We start from the raw sequence: 16794 nt of genomic DNA on the forward strand, positions 1-16794 counted from the left end.
ATGGTAGGAAATATCCTTTTTGTTTTTGTTTTGACCCTAGAGTCAGAAATTTGTGTTAATGAGAGTCTTCAGTTCTTGGTGCACTACCATGATCGACCTATGTCCACAAATCTCTTCTTTTTACTAGGCATGGGTTATTTAATAGTTTGTTCCTTTATTCCTCGTCTCCATGCCCATTCTCCTCCTCACAAATCAATTAACACTTTACCATGTTAATATGGTTCCTGGATTAGGATTTTATATATGTTTGCTAAATATGGTCTTCCCTGGTGGCTCAGCTGGTAAAGAATCCCACCTGCAATGCAGGAGACCTGGGTTTGATCCCTGGGTTGGGAAGATTCCTTGGAGAAGCAAAAGGCAACCCACTCCAGTATTCTGGCCTGGAGAATTCCGGGGACTGTATGGTCTGTGGGGTCGCAAAGAGTTGGACATGACTGAATGACTGACTTTTTCACTTTCAACATAATCTATGTTTTTTCTTATTGTGCCTTTCCTGATACTCTTGAGTACAGACTTGTTCAGCATTATGTTTGAAAGTTCTACATCTGATGCTGAATGTATATTATTGTTTCTAACTACTAAAAAATATTGTTATTTACATTTTACCTACCATTTCCTTAGTGATGTGTGTTATTATACTTTACACTATCAAAACTTCAGTGTGATGAACATTCTGGGCAATCATCATTTTTAGATCAACTATTATAGTTTATTGCTATTTTAATTAAGATGTGTTCTAACCAAATAAGATATTTTCTAGGTCATATTTGCAGACTTTGTAAAAGACTATTTTTAAAGCAGTTTCAAGTACACAGCAAAATTAAGAGGAGCATACAGAGATTATCTATATATCCCCTGTTCCACATGTGCATAACTTTCCCCATTACCAACCTCTCCAACCAGAGTAGTAAATTTGTTACAGTTGAAAACCTACATCTACATAGACACGTCATTATCACTCAAAAATCCATAATTTACATTAGCATTGACTGACTCTTGACATTGTACGTTCTACAGGTTTGGCAAACTTGGTAATGACTTTTATCTACTATTAGAGTATCTTACAGATTAATTTCACTGCCCTAAAATAAATACATAAATAAATAAAGACAAAAAAGAAAAGCTACTTTGCCTATTCATCCCTCCCTATCCTCATTCCGTGTCAACAACTTATCCTTTTACTCTAAGATTTTTTTCCTTTTCCAGAATGTTATGTAGTTGGAATCATACAGTAATTAATCTTTTCAGATTTGATTCTTCCACATAGCAGTAAACATGGTTTCCTTTGTCTTTTATTGGCTTTACAGTTAATTTGTTTTCTAGTACTAAATGTTAGATTGTGTAGCTATATCACAGTTCATTTATCCATTCACCTACTAAAGGGCATCTTGGTTTTTTCTAAGTTTTGTCAGTTAGGAATGAAGCTTGATAACAACATCTGTGTGCAGGTTTTTGTGTGGAAATAGTTCTCAAATCTTTGATTAATACCAAGAATTGTAATTGCTGGATTGTATGGTAAGAGTATGTTTGGTTTTGTAAGAAACCACCTTATATGCAGAATTTTGTTTGAAGGGCCATTGGTTACACAAAATTAGTTTCATAGATCCTTATCAAAATGTGTTCTCTCAAGTCAGTAGTATTTGAGGGCCACCATTTCCTGCAGTCTATCAAAGAGTATTATCAATATCTATAATTCTTGAACTATCATCATGTTTATAGATGACACCTTGCTGTTTCTAATTTATATTTCTCCGATAAGTGGTGTTTAAGAGCATCTTTTTCTATTAGCTTTTCTGTAAATTGCCTAGTCACCCTGCATGCCTATTTTTGTACTAAACATTCTTTTTCTTATTTTTCCAGAAATTCATTTATTAATGCATCTAGATACCAATCGGTTTTTAGCTTTTAGACATTTACTTATTTTTCCCTGGTCAGTCACCATATCATGAACTTAATTTTGAACATTGTAAGTAGTAATCTTTAATTTTGTCATAGTCAAGTTCAACTTTTTGGTATTCTATTTAACCATTTTTGCTTATGCCAGTGCTATAGGGATATACTCTTCCATGAATTTCTTTTGCATTAAATTTTAATTTTGACATTTGGGTATAAATCCAACTGAATTTCCTCTTTGAAGAATGAAATAGAACACTGTCTTGGTTTGGGTTTCTCCCAAAGCAGACAAGAATCCTTAGCTAAGAATTAGAAAGTACTAGAAAGTACATGATCTATGAGATGAAAGTGAAAGTGAAGTCACTCGGTCGTGTCTGACTCTTTGCAACCCTACAGACTGTAGTCTACCAGGCTTCTCCATTCATGGGGTTTTCCAGGCCAGGATACTGGAGAGGGTTGCCATTTCCTTCTCCAGGGGATCTTCCCCACCCAGGGATCGAACCCAGGTCTCCTGCATTGCAGGCAGATGCTTTACCCTCTGAGCCACCAGAGAACCCCTGATCTGTGAGATATTATCCCGTGGTGGGTGGGAGGGGAATCAGAGGAATGGTTAAGTAAGAAAGGAAGGGAACAGTGCCAATGAAAGAAGAATGTTCCAGCGAGCTACTAAGGTGTATAACTGGAGCTTAAGACCATGGCAGAAATATGAGATCTGTTGTGAAGCACGACTCTGGTGGTTATTTCCACTGAGGCAATGTTAGATTCTTGGTCATTTCTAGGGTACATCATGGACAGAGTGAACTTGCCCTCACAGAAAGCTCTGTTAGAGATAATGCAGGCATGGAAATATTGTGTGGTATGCTATGGACTGGCAAAATCAAGGAGACAAGACATGAAATTTAAAACTTCCTTTTCTTATTAATAGATTTTTGTGGGCTTATTTATCACATGCCAAGTTTCTATTAATAGATGTGTGGATCTGTATTTATGCAATCATGTTTATATACCTGCATGAGTATTTTAGAAACAAAACTAAGAGTAATGAATGGTACTCTGCATTATTTGTCAAGGTATCTTGAGGCAAAATACTGGTTTGTTCTCTTTTCTTCCCTGACCCCCTCATTACATATTCCAGTTCAGTAGTTGTATTAGTACTAAGGGGTAATACATTTTTTTTTCAAAGTTGATATTTACTCAGCAAATATACTAACTATATTAATTATGTTACTTGATTGTGTTGCATTTTATGTAGGTCCATATCATATACAAGAAAAAATTATTTCTTACCTTTCCTTTCTACATATTTACCTATTCATCTTTTGTTTGATCACTAGCACCATGTTGTAGAGTAGCACTAAGTCTTTCACTGTCTTGCATATCTAACAGAAAACAAATTCCTCTAAAACACTTCTATGTAGATCAAATTCTTTTCTGCACCTATTGCTAAAATGTGAACATCTCCATTTTTCACTAATATGAATTATTTTAATAGATATGCTGATTATTATCTTTATATATCTAGGATGAATCCCTCTGAATATTATTGAATCAGGTGAGATCATATGAGGTTTTTCTTTTAAATTTTCAAAACTTTTATTGGCAATAAGACTACTTTTTAATTATTTTATGTGTATACACACACATATACCCAGCAGTTTCATTTAGAACTTCAGTTCACAAAGGTTTTATATTGAAGACATGTGTAACATTAGATTTTCCTACCTATAATAGTTATGGTGTAACAGAATATTTAAAACTGACAGCACTGTATATATTCTCCACATGAAATGCCCATTTCAGGTCCAGATACCCTCAGAAAACATCCAGGCATCCTGAAAAAGGATGTGATGGACTAAATCCTTGGGCTCTTGAGATAAGACTTTTACTCTCCCTCCCCGTTTGCAGCCTCCTTAAAATCTAGTCAAGAGTCTCCACCTCCAGATCAGAGACAGCCTGGTTCTCAAGGAAAAACCTCAGGGCAGATTGGTGTTTCCAAAGAGAGATTGTAAAGACTGCTAATAGGCATTTCCTGACCCTCTACAGTGAGTCAGATTCTGTGTTTGGCAGTTGAACTCCTGGAATTCTCCACCTTTTAGAAAAGAAGTATGTTTCCCCACATTGCTACATGGTTAGTTCAGGTGCTTGAAGCGCTGTCTGGATAGTACTTTAATGGTTAAACTAAAGAGAAAGCACTGAGTATGTGTACTCTAAGAAATAGTACACAGGAAAGGATTTCCAACAGGGATTGAATCCATATGTGCTTAGTTGCTCAGTCGTGCCCGACTCTTTGCAACCCCATGGACTCTTTTGCAACCCCACCAGGCTCCTCAGTCCCTGGGCTTCTCCAGGCAAGAATGCTGGAGTGGGTTGCCATTTCCTGCTCCATGATTCCATATAACCATGCCCTGTTACTACTTTGAACCAAACTGCTGAAAGATCAAAGTTTCAAGATGCAAGGTGTTGGTTATCTCTGGTTACTAGCTTCTCCTGTGGTGGAAAAACCACCACAGTAACATCCATGTTGCTTTAACAAGCAAGCCTCTTTTATCAACAGAGGGAGGCAGGACTAGACAGCCAGTCTGAGACTCACCAGCCAGTATATCAGACACTGATTGATCAGCTTTAGCAGAGCAGGAACTCTCAACCCCGGGTGTTAACAGATCTCTGTTCTGCTGGCACTAGAACTAGCACCCTGCAGGAAACCACAGTAATTTTTCATCACCATGTTGGTGTCTTCCTTAGATAGACAATGTTCACAGACGATGTTTCAAGTCTATGTTCATAACTAAACTGGGCCTATAGATTCTTTTGTATTATTTTTATGCTTTACCAGTTTTAGAATCAAGCTTATTTTAGAACCATAACATGAGTTAGTGGTTTTCCATTCTTCCAATTTTCTGACCAGATTGAAGAATTAGTAGAACGTGACTGTGAAATCACTGGAACATGATTTCTTTGAGGAAAATTTATTGTTATGATTTTGGAATCCTTAATAATTAGTTTTCATAGAACATACTTCTTGTACTACTTTGAGATCTGCTTGGATGACTTTTACCAAGCTCTGTATCCATCCCATCCACTTCTGTATTAACTACTACAGACTGCCTACAGAGGTCTTCCCAGGTGGCTCAGTGGTAAAGAATCTGCCTGCCAAGCAGGAGATAACAGTTTTGACACCTGAGTCAGGAAGATACCCCAGAGAAGGAAATGGCACCCACTCCAATATTCTTGCCTGGAAAATTCCATGGATGGAGGAACCTGATGGGCTACAGTCCGTGGGGTTGGAAAGAGTCAGACATGACTTAGCGACTAAACTACCACCACCACCTGCCTAGAATTGAGAATGCAAGATAGTTGCCTTTGCCAAAAAAACCATCTGTAAGACTCAAGACTTCAGTCTATTCAGATTCTTATTTCTTCAGGTATTAATTCAAGGTTACCTTTCCAGAAACTTATTCATAGTTGTCTTCTCTTTTCTAAGAAATATCTTTCTCTTTTCAACCCAGTTCCAGTGCACATGTGTGTTTGTGCCTGTGTTTGTGTGTGGAAATAATTCATGGGAGTTGATTAGCAAGGCTCACTGACTGGAGCCAGACACTGTAATCCTACTCCTTCCTTGCTGCATTAGCTTTGGCCTTTCTAGAACATAGTTTAATATTCCCCCAAGATTCACATTAATAACCTTTGTTGATAAAGTCTTAGGTTTAAGAATGATGAACAAGATGTCTAATAGACTAAATAAGTTGGAAAATAGCTTTTCATACAAAATTTCTATGGAGACTACTTTTCTTGGGGTAAGAAGAGAAGAGTCTACATCACCATTTTTTTAGGGGAAACTGGGCCATATCTTTCCATTTTACTGTATAATTTTTTCCTCTGACCACCAGTAAAATATTTCTTCAGAGAGTATCTTGTATCTCATTAGTTTTTCCCAGCAATAAAATAGTCTGAACAATATACAAATATGCAGTTTTTTTCCCCTAAATTTAAAACAAAACAAAACAAAAAACCAAGTACAGCTGACCCATGAACAACATGGGTTTAAACTCTGTGGGTCCACTTATATGAAGATGTTTTTCAATAAATACATACTCATTCAGTCAGTTCAGTTACTCAGTTATGTCCGACTTTTTGCAACTAGATGGACTGCAGTACGCCAGGCTTCCCTGTCTATCACCAATTCCCAGGGCTTACACAAATTCATGTCCATCGAGTCAGTGATGCCATAAGCATCTAATCCTCTGCCGTTTCCTTTTCCTCCTGAGTTCAATCTTTCCAGCATCAGGGTCTTTTCAAATGAGTCAGTTCTTTGCATCAGGTGGCCAAAGTACTGGAGTTTCAGCTTTACCATTAGTCCTTCCAATGAATATTCAGGGCTGATTTCATTTAGGATGGACTGGTTGGATCTCCTTGCAGTCCAAGGGACTCTAAGAGTCTTCTCAAACACAAAGTTCAAAAGTATCAATTCTTTCGCCCTCAGCTTTCTTTATAGTGCAACTCATATCCATACATGACTACTGGAAAAACCAAAGCTTTGACTAAATGGACCTTTGTTAGCAAAGTAATGTCTCTCCTTTTTAATATTCTGTCTAGATTGGTCATAACTTTTCTTCCAAGGAGGAAGCATCTTTTAATTTCATGGCTGCAGTCACCATCTGCAGTGATTTTGGAGCCCAAAAAATAAAATGTGTCACTTTTCTATAGTATCCTCATCTATTTGCCATGAAGTGATAGGACCAGATGCCATGATCTTCGTTTTCTGAATGTTGAGCTTTAAGCCAACTTTTTCGTTATCCTCTTTCACTTTTATCTAGAGGCTCTTTAGTCCTTCTTCACTTTCTGCCATAAGGGTTGTGTTATCTGAATATCTGGGGTTATTGATATTTCTCCCAGCAATCTTGATTCCAGCTTGTGCTTCATCAAGTCTGGCATTTCTCATGATGTACTCTGCATAGAAGTTAAATCAGCAGGATGATAATATACAGCCTTGACATCCTCCTTTCCTAATTTGGAACCAGTCTGTTGTTCCATGTCCAGTTCTAACTGTTGCTTCTTGACCTCCATACAGATTTACTGGGAGGAAGGTCAAGTGGTCTGATATTCCCATCTCTTGAATTTTCCACAGTTGTGATCCACATGGTCAAAGGGTTTAGTGTAGTTAATAAAGCAGAAGTAGATGTTTTTCTGGAACTCCCTTTCTTTTTCGACGTTCCAACAGATGTTGGCAATTTGATCTCTGGTTCCTCTGACTTTTCTAAATCCAGCTTGAACATCTGGAAGTTCACAGTTCATGTATTGTTGAAGACTGGCTTGGAGAATTTTGAGCATTACTTTACTAGCATGTGAGATAAGTGCAATTGTGCAGTAGTTTGAGCATTCTTAGGCATTAGCCTTTGTTTGGGACTAGAATGAAAACTGACCTTTTCCACTCTTGTGGCCACTGCTAAGTTTTCCAAGTTTGCTGGGATCAGTTCATCAGTTTCACAGCAACATCTAGGATTTGAAACAGCTCAACTGGAATTCCATCACCTCCACTAGCTTTGTTCATTATGATGTTCTTAAGGCTCACTTGACTTCGCACTCCAGAATGTCTGGCTCTAGGTGAGTGATCACACCATCATGGTGATCTGGGTCATGAATATCTTTTTTATATACTTCTGTGTATTTTTGCCACCTCTTAATATCTTCTGCTTCTGTTAGGTCCATACCATTGCTGTCCTCTATTGTGCCCATCTTTGCATAAAACGTTCCCTTGGTATCTCTAATTTTCTTGAAGAGATCTCTAGTCTTTCCCATTCTGTTGTTTTCCTGTATTTCTTTGCACTGAGGAAGGGTTTCTTATCTCTCCTTGCTATCCTTTGAAACTCTGCATTCAAAGAATACTCAACTTTGCCTTTCGCATCTTTTCTTTTCTCAGGTATTTTTAAGGCCTCCTCAGACCACCATCTTGCCTTTTTGCATTTATTTTTCTTGATCACTGCCTCCTGTACAATGTCATAAGCCTCCACCATAATTCTTCAGGTATTCTGTCTATCAGATCTAATCCCTTGAATCTATTTGTTACTTCCTCTGTATCCTACCATTCAGGTAGGTCAGACCTGAATGGTCTAGTGGTTTTTCCTACTTTCTTCAATTGAAGTCTGAATTTGGCAATAAGAAGTTCATGATCTGAGCCACCGTCAGCTCCCAGTCTTGTTTTTGCTGACTGTATAGAGCTTCTCCATCTTTGGCTGCATAGAATATAATCAGTCTGATTTCACTATTGACTCTCTGGTGATGTTCATGTGCAGAGTCTTCTCTTGTGTTGTTAGAAGAGGGTGTTAGCTATGACCAGTGTATTCTTTTTCCAAACTCTGTTAGCCTTTGCCCTGCCTCGTTTTGCAATCTAAGGCCAAATTTACCTGTTATTCCAGATATCTCTTGACTTCCTGCTTTTGCATTCTAGTCCTCTATAATGATGCAAATACATACTACAATTGCTACATAGTTATTTGAACCAGGAATGTAGAATATTGAATGCAAAAGGATCACTAGAATTATACATGGTTTTTTGACTGCATGTGGGTCAGTTCCCATTCACCCCTTTGTTTCTCAGGAGTCAATGGTAAAAACTTCTCTCAACCCAACTTACCTGTTAGTTACCTTCCCATGTTTCTGTGCACATGTTATGCAAAACCAATGAACTCATCTTAGTTTTTTACCTTTTGTTACCTTTTGCATACTGAATGATTTCATCTCTATTACTTCATTAAAGACCCTCTTGTCAAGGTCATGAATGATCCACACTGTCACATCCATGGTCAATTTTCAGCTAAACAACAAACATGTGGCGAAGTTAAGCACAACTTACCTTTTTTTTTTTTTTCCTTTCCTTGGCATTTTTGTGTATATTCTGTACTTGTCACTCTTACGGGTGCCTCTTGCTTTCTACCATGTCTTAATGTTAAAGCACCCCAGAATTGTCAGTCTTTGTATATTTCAGTTATCTAAAATGGTTCATACTCCTAGATCATCTCCTTCAGGCTTTGAGTATTTTCTGTAGATAGTGACTCCGAGAGTTCTATCTCCCTCTTATACCTCTTTCCTGAACTCCTCTGTTGAATATCCAACTGAGCACTTATCTTCATATCTAGCTTTATATCTAATAAATGTCTCAAACTTAACATGTCCAACCTGTATTCTCAGTATTCTCATGAAATCTGTTGTGTGTGTAATCCTCTGTTGCGCTTGATGGCATTTCCATTCTTTGTTTGCTCGTTTTTGAAACCTTGGTGTCATGTCTAACTCCTGTCATTGTTTCTCATCTTGCAATTCATCCATCAGAAAATTTCTCAAAATACATTCAGATTCTGACTAATTTTTACCATTTTCAATGTAATCAACAGGGTTCAAATGATAATCATCTTACAACTGGATTATTGCTATAGGCTTTTAAGAGATTTTCTTGATTTCATTCTATTCAGCATAATAACAAGAATTACACTTTATGCAAGTATTATCTGTTCATGTTACTTTTCTCTTCAAAGTCCAATATGTGTCTCCATTTCTCGTTTAGCATCAGCCAAAGCCCTCTGAGGCCTATAGTATTTTATATAATTTAGGCCTCTATTACTTTGCTGAATTCATCTGCAACTTTTTTTTTAGCCCAAGTCTTACAGGTGTACTGACCTCCTTCCCATTAGTTGAGCACATCTGGCATGCTAAAACTGTAGAACTTTGCATTATTTCCCCCCTCAAACTGTTGGTGGCTTAGTAAAGAGTTCGCCTGCAATGCAGGAGGCCCATTTTCAATCCCTGTGTGGGGAAGGTCTCATGGAGGGAAAAATGGCAACTCACTCCAGTATTCTTACCTGGAAAATTCCATGGACAAAGGAGCCTAGCGGACTACAGTCTGTTGGGTCACAAAGAGTTGGACACAAGAGCCCAGACACAACTAGGCAACTAATACTTTCACAAACTCTTCTGTTTCCCTGGTGGCTCAGATGGTAAAGAATCTGCCTGCAATGCAAGAGACCCAGGTTCTATCCTTAGGCTGGGAAGATCTCCTGGAGAAAGGAGTGGCAACCCACTCCACTATTCTTGTGCGGAGAATCCCATGGACAGAGGAACCTGGTGGGCTACAGTCCATGGGATCACAAAGAGTCAGGCATAACTGAGCGACTAACACAAAAATGGTGCTTCCCCTAAATGGACATATAGCTCACACCATCACTTCCTTCATGTTTGAGCTTAGATGTTACTTTCTTATTAAGACAGACTCTAATTTCTCTATTTAAAATCATATCTTCCTTCTACCACTTATATTCCCTATTCCAATTACTTGGGTAAGTTTTTCTCATAATATTTATAAGCTTTAATATACTAAATATTTTACTTATTGTATACATTTGTATTGTGTAGATCCCGCTGCTAGAATCATAAACTCTGTAAAAGTAGAGATTCTGTTTGTTTTTTCCACCATATATCCTAATCGTGTAGAACAGTTCTTGACTTATAGTAGGTACACAATAAATATCTATTAGTTAAGGCATTTTATTAAAGTTTCCACATTCAAAAGTGGTACTCTTACTTTGATGTGTATATTGGAATAGAAATATAAATTCCACTTAAAACTCAATTTTTTTCTAATTTGTTGCATGTTAATCCCATATAGATTTCTGTATTTTATTGATCTTTGAGTAACTGCCAAAATAACACAAAGGAAACTTATTTAAACTATAGGGAAACAGGTAAGTGTTATAAGTTAGAAAAAACAAAGGCTCAAAAAGTGATATGTATAACCATGATGACGAAGAGAGGTATTCAAACTGAAGCAGACATTTTTTTTTTTTAGATAAAGAATACTCTACTATAATATGATAGAACATGGAATATCATGTTTATATGTCATTTAGAATTATAAGCACAACCATACATGTATGTATATGTCAGAATGTTTCTGTGTATAGATACATGTTTATACATAGTTCAGTTCAGTTCAGTCGCTCAGTTGTGTCCGACTCTTTGTGACCCCATGAATCGCAGCACACCAGGCCTCCCTGTCCATCACCATCCCCCGGAGTTCACTCAGACTCACGTCCATCAAGTCCATGATGCCATCCAGCCATCTAATCCTCGGTCGTCCCCTTCTCCTCCTGCCACCAATCCCTCCCAGCATCAGAGTCTTTTCCAATGAGTCAACTCTTCCCATGAGGTGGCCAAAGTACTGGAGTTTCAGCTTTAGCATCATTCCTTCCAAAGAAATCCCAGGGTTGATCTCCTTCAGAATGGACTGGTTGGATCTCCTTGCAGTCTAAGGGACTCTCAAGAGTCTTCTCCAACACCACAGTTCAAAAGCATCAATTCTTCGTTGCTCAGCCTTCTTCACAGCCCAACTCTCACATCCATACATGACCACAGGAAAAACCATAGCCTTGACTAGATGGACCTTAGTCAGCAAAGTAATGTCTCTGCTTTTGAATATACTATCTAGATTGGTCATAACTTTCCTTCCAAGGAGTAAGCGTCTTTTAATTTCCTGGCTGCAGTCACCATCTGCAGTGATTTTGGAGCCCCCCAAAATAAAGTCTGACACTGTTTCCACTGTTTCTCCATCTATTTCCCATGGAGTGATGGGACCGGATGCCATGATCTTTGTTTTCTGAATGTTGAACTTTAAGCCAACTGTTTCACTCTCCTCTTTCACTTTCATCAAGAGGCTTTTTAGCTCCTCTTCACTTTCTGCCATAAGGATAGTGTCATCTGCATATCTGAGGTTATTGATATTTCTCCCGGCAATCTTGATTCCAGCTTTTGTTTCTTCCAGCCCAGCGTTTCTCATGATGTACTCTGCATAGAAGTTAAATAAGCAGGGTGACAATATACAGCCTTGATGTACTCCTTTTCCTATTTGGAACCAGTCTGTTGTTCCATGTCCAATTCTAACTGTTGCTTCCTGAGCTGCATACAGATTTCTCAAGAGGCAGGTCAGGTGGTCTGGTATTCCCATCTCTTTCATAATTTTCCACAGTTTATTGTGATCCACACAGTCAAAGGCTTTGGCATAGTCAATAAAGCAGAAATAGATATTTTTCTGGAATTCTCTTGCTTTTTCCATGATCCAGTGGATGTTGGCAATTTGATCTCTGGTTCCTCTGCCTTTTCTAAAACCAGCTTGAACATCAGGAAGTTCACAGTTCATGTATTGCTGAAGCCTGGCTTAGAGAATTTTGAGCATTACTTTACTAGCATGTGAGATGAGTGCAATTGTGTGGTAGTTTGAGCATTCTTTTGCATTGTCTTTCTTTGGGATTGGAATGAAAACTGACCTTTTCCAGTCCTGTGGCCACTGCTGAGTTTTCCAAACTTGCTGGCATATTGAGTGCAGCACTGTCACAGCATCATCTTTCAGGATTTGAAACAGCTCAACTGGAATTCCATCATCTCCACTAGCTTTGTTCATAGTGATGCTTTCTAAGGCCCACTTGACTTCACATTCCAAGATGTCTGGCTCTAGATTAGTGATCACATCATCATGATTATCTGGGTCATGAAGATCTTTTTTGTACAGTTCTTCCGTGTATTCTTGCCACCTCTTCTTAATATCTTCTGCTTCTGTTAGGTCCATACCATTTCTGTCCTTTATCGAGCCCATCTTTGCATAAAATGTTCCCTTGGTATCTCTAATTTTCTTGAAGAGATCTCTAGTCTTTCCCATTCTGTTGTTTGTATAACTGAGATACAAGTCTTTGGCCACCTGATGCGAAGAGCTGACTCATTAAAAAGACCCTGATGCTGGGAAAGATTGAGGACAGGAGGAGAAGGGGACAACAGAAGATGAGATGGTTGGATGGCATTACCAACTCAATGGACATGAGTTTGGGTGAACTCTGGGAGTTGGTGATGGACAGGGAGGCCTGGCGTGCTGTGGTTCTTGGGGCTGCAAAGAGTCGGACATGACTGAGCGACTGAACTGAACTGACATACAAATCTAAAAGAAGCTATTGGTTTACTACAGAATTTACAGAGTAATTCCAAAACATCATTTTTCTATCCTTATGATTTATATTTTAGGTCCTGAATAGCAAAATAGTGCCCCAAAATGAAGTTTGTTATTTGGCTGTGTGTTGTTTTTTTTTTTTTAAACGTATGCTAAATTGAAACTCTCAACATAGCACTTTTCTGTTTCATTAAATATAACTTTCTGAAGGTCAATAGCAAGCTGATCAGAGGGAAAAAAGTTTTAGCTTATAACTGACTTCATATGACTCTATAGAAATTTTATATTTTCTTATATCTGTGTTATATAAATTTGAATTATATAATATATAGTTAACTTCACTTACATGCTTGTGTACACAGGTGTGATTCCTGACTATCTACATGTAAACTATTTCCAGGCTTTTTAATCTATGTAAGTCTGATATTATTTTATGTTCTAGATGCCATGGTATAAAATTATCTTCCAGGGCTAAAATATACAAAACAGAAACACTCTTTTTTTTTTTTAATCTCAATTTTAAATGTATTCATTTTTATACATTCCTAATAAAGATCTAATGATGTTTACTATTAGAAATAGGATAAAAACACGATATCCAGTTGTCTTCTTTGTAGATATATCAGATTATTTGGTTCATATTCTCATTCATATATCTAAGAGATTCATATTACTTTAGAGCCATACCCCTTCACTCAAATTCTGATTTGGGGCTTTTAGGTGGAAAGGTTTCCACCTAAAACTTTCTTTTCTTTTCTCTTTTTTGAGAAAAAAATGAAGCTAGCTGATAGCATGTCTTTTAGTCATCAGATAATGAAAAATAAAATTGCCATAGTAATATTCATACTCTTAATCTCCAAAAGCACTAATGTACAACCTTATTTGTTTGTCCCAGGGAGCCAGTCATAGAATTAATCAAGCATGTCTATCTCATGAGTTCCAATAACTGTGATCACTCTCTTAATGTAGAATGTTCTTTATCTTTACCTACATGGGCTTCTTCAGTGGTTTGCTCATAAGACTCCTACTGTGGGCTTACTGGTATTTTTTTCTAAGCTTTACCCCTCTCAGTGATTCAGAACTCCCATATTTTTTCTAGATAAAACAATACTCCAAAATGTAAATTAGATATTTGTATCAGTCTAATAAGAATATAGTACAATTTGGCTGCATTCATAACTTAGTAGTTACATTGCTTATACAATGTATAGGTTCTAGTGTGGCTTGCCCATCCTCAACTCTAACTCTTTATAGTAGATATTTGTCTGTCCAAACTGCTATTAGCAAGACAACTCATAGAAAGTGACTGTCAGCATGAAAAGGATGCACTTCTTCCAATTGGTATTTAATCTGGAAATGTACTTGAGTAGTTATTACTGGCTCTGAAAACTTATTTGAGGAGGTTATCTGTAACCTGGAAGTTTAAAAGTCCCCTTGAAATAAATTGGGATTTCTTCCCCAAGGGTTCATGCCAAAATGCTCTACGAGGCATCAATAAAAAAGCAACGGGCTTATTTTGCAAATTAAGAATCCTTTCCTAAGAAAGAGGATCTGCATGAAACACCACGAATTATCCAAGTGTGAAGTGATAAATAGCAAAATGTACCCAGCCAGAGACCTTTGCAATTAGAGAAAACATTCTTTGCTTCATCTTTTTGCAAGATTGGATTCAATTAGCATGTTCAGTGAACAGTGGAGTCCTGGCTTCTCTTTACAACCTGTAATTGATGCAATTATTTTTCAGGGTTGCTTCCATTCTGTAAATATGCCAGTATTGCCTGGTTTAAAACTAAGTATATTTTTATAAGACCTCTGGCCCCTAATTCCTCTCAATTCATGGGATTTCTGCACAGTGGCAGAAATTTCATATCAAGGAAGATGAATAGCCAAATATTGAACTCTTTTGCCTAAACATATAGAGCATATCAAATGTATACTTGGTCTCCTAATAGAAATCCTGACTTTACCTTTGGTCTTCCTCACCCTATAATTTAGGATTATAATGTTCATATTGTAACATACTCAGGCAGATTTATGCAAAATAATGGATAGTCACTATACCATGAACTGTAAAATGTCAGTGTGAGAAGTACACTAAAGAGGTAGAAAGTTCTGTCCAGCTGTGATTTCCCTTCTGCTCCAGAATCAATCTAATGGAAATAATTGCCAGGTCATAGACCTTTGGATTAGAAATACACTGATGTACTGTGGACAGAGTCATGACATCATGTGTTCTATCACTTTTTCTTCACTTCTTGGGCTAAATTCTTCCCGCATGACTGTGAATTATGTAGCAGAAATTGACAGAAATTTTAATCTCAATAGTGAATGCTTAGTAAATACATATTTTTATAGGCTGCTCAGGCAGATAGTCTTATCATTATTAAGCTACCATCTTTCGATGCAGAAGATAGGAAACCTGGGTATTATCTCTTTGTTTCTATGCCTTAATCATTTTGCCATGTGAGAGCCACATTATAAAAGCTGGCAGTGTTCCAGAAGTTAATTTGTGAATCAATTGTCTGGAACTTGAAATACATTTTCCCAAAGAAACAATATTAAAAATGATAGATTAGGACAATCTAAAACATGCCTAAATAATCAGCAGTAAACATTAATTCTAAAACTTAACCAAGTTGCTTAACTGGACTTGATTTGTTGATTTCAATAGGAATATATTTTTACCAAACTTAGAGTTCTACTTTTTGTCTCCCACCCCAACCTCCAGGCATATGTATAAGCATGTCCCAGTGTCTCAATATCTGGATTTTGAGAGTGAAGAAATAGGACAATCTTGTGCATCTGGTTGTGGTCTCACTGAGTTAGTTCATCTGGGCTTCATCCTGGATGAGATGCAGGGGAAATGGATGATTAGGAAACTCTAAATATGGAAGCTTAGAGACAGGCGTGTGGAGAATTGCCAGCACAAAACAACATGGCGCTAAATAGATTCTGTAAAGGACATTTGCTACAATATCAGACCGCTTGTGTGAACTCAGTTGGGAAGTGTGCATCAGGTGATTCAAATTGCTAGCTGCTCTACACATGCCAAGAAAGGACCATAGGAGCCCCCTAGTATTGATTCAGAAAAATTTTATACTTAGGAAAATATGAGTTGTGTTGTGTAACAACCATCCAATCCTTAATGGGTTAAAATAAGTTTTCTTTCCAACTCATATTACATATCCAACACATTTTGGTGCCTAGAGTTTTAAAGTTTGTGGTCAGAGTAATCACACAGAAACCCATCTTAATAGATAGCCAATATCACAATAGTTTCTCTTCATCATAGGGGGAAAAAAAGGCCTCAGAAGGATGCACTTTTGACAGTTAAACTCTTTGACCTGGAATGGCCTGTATCTTATCATTACAGACTAATCTCATCTCTTCACCCAAACACAAGAGAACATGGGGCATAGTTCTACCAGCTATCTGGAAGCAGGGTGAGGTACAAATGCAGGAAGAAAACTGGAAACATTTGTTGAAATATTTAGACTGCCACACATAGATTAGCAAGCTATACCCAAGTGATATTGAATAATTATCTTGCAGATTCCCACTACCAGTTTTGAAGATGTCAGATACAATTAGTCCTAGAAGAATGATATTAAGCAAGGATTGGAAACAAATACCAAAATAGCAAATATTAAAATTTGGTTCTGAATGTGTTTATATGGGGTATTTTCACCTACATTATAGAACTATATAGGCTTCCTAGGTGGTGCTAATGGTAAAGAACCCACCTGCCAACACAAGAGACATAAGAGACATGGGTTCCATCCCTGGACCAGGAAGATCCCTGAAGAAGAGAATGGCAACCCACTCCAATATTCTTCCCTGGAGAATTTCATGGACAGAGGAGTGTTTTGAACTAGGTCAGGAGCCCCCTGACCTCGTGGGGTTACACAGAGTAAGACACGACT

This window comes from Budorcas taxicolor, chromosome 23 (genome assembly GCF_023091745.1).
Source record: "Budorcas taxicolor isolate Tak-1 chromosome 23, Takin1.1, whole genome shotgun sequence".
NCBI classification, from domain to species: Eukaryota; Metazoa; Chordata; class Mammalia; order Artiodactyla; family Bovidae; genus Budorcas; species Budorcas taxicolor.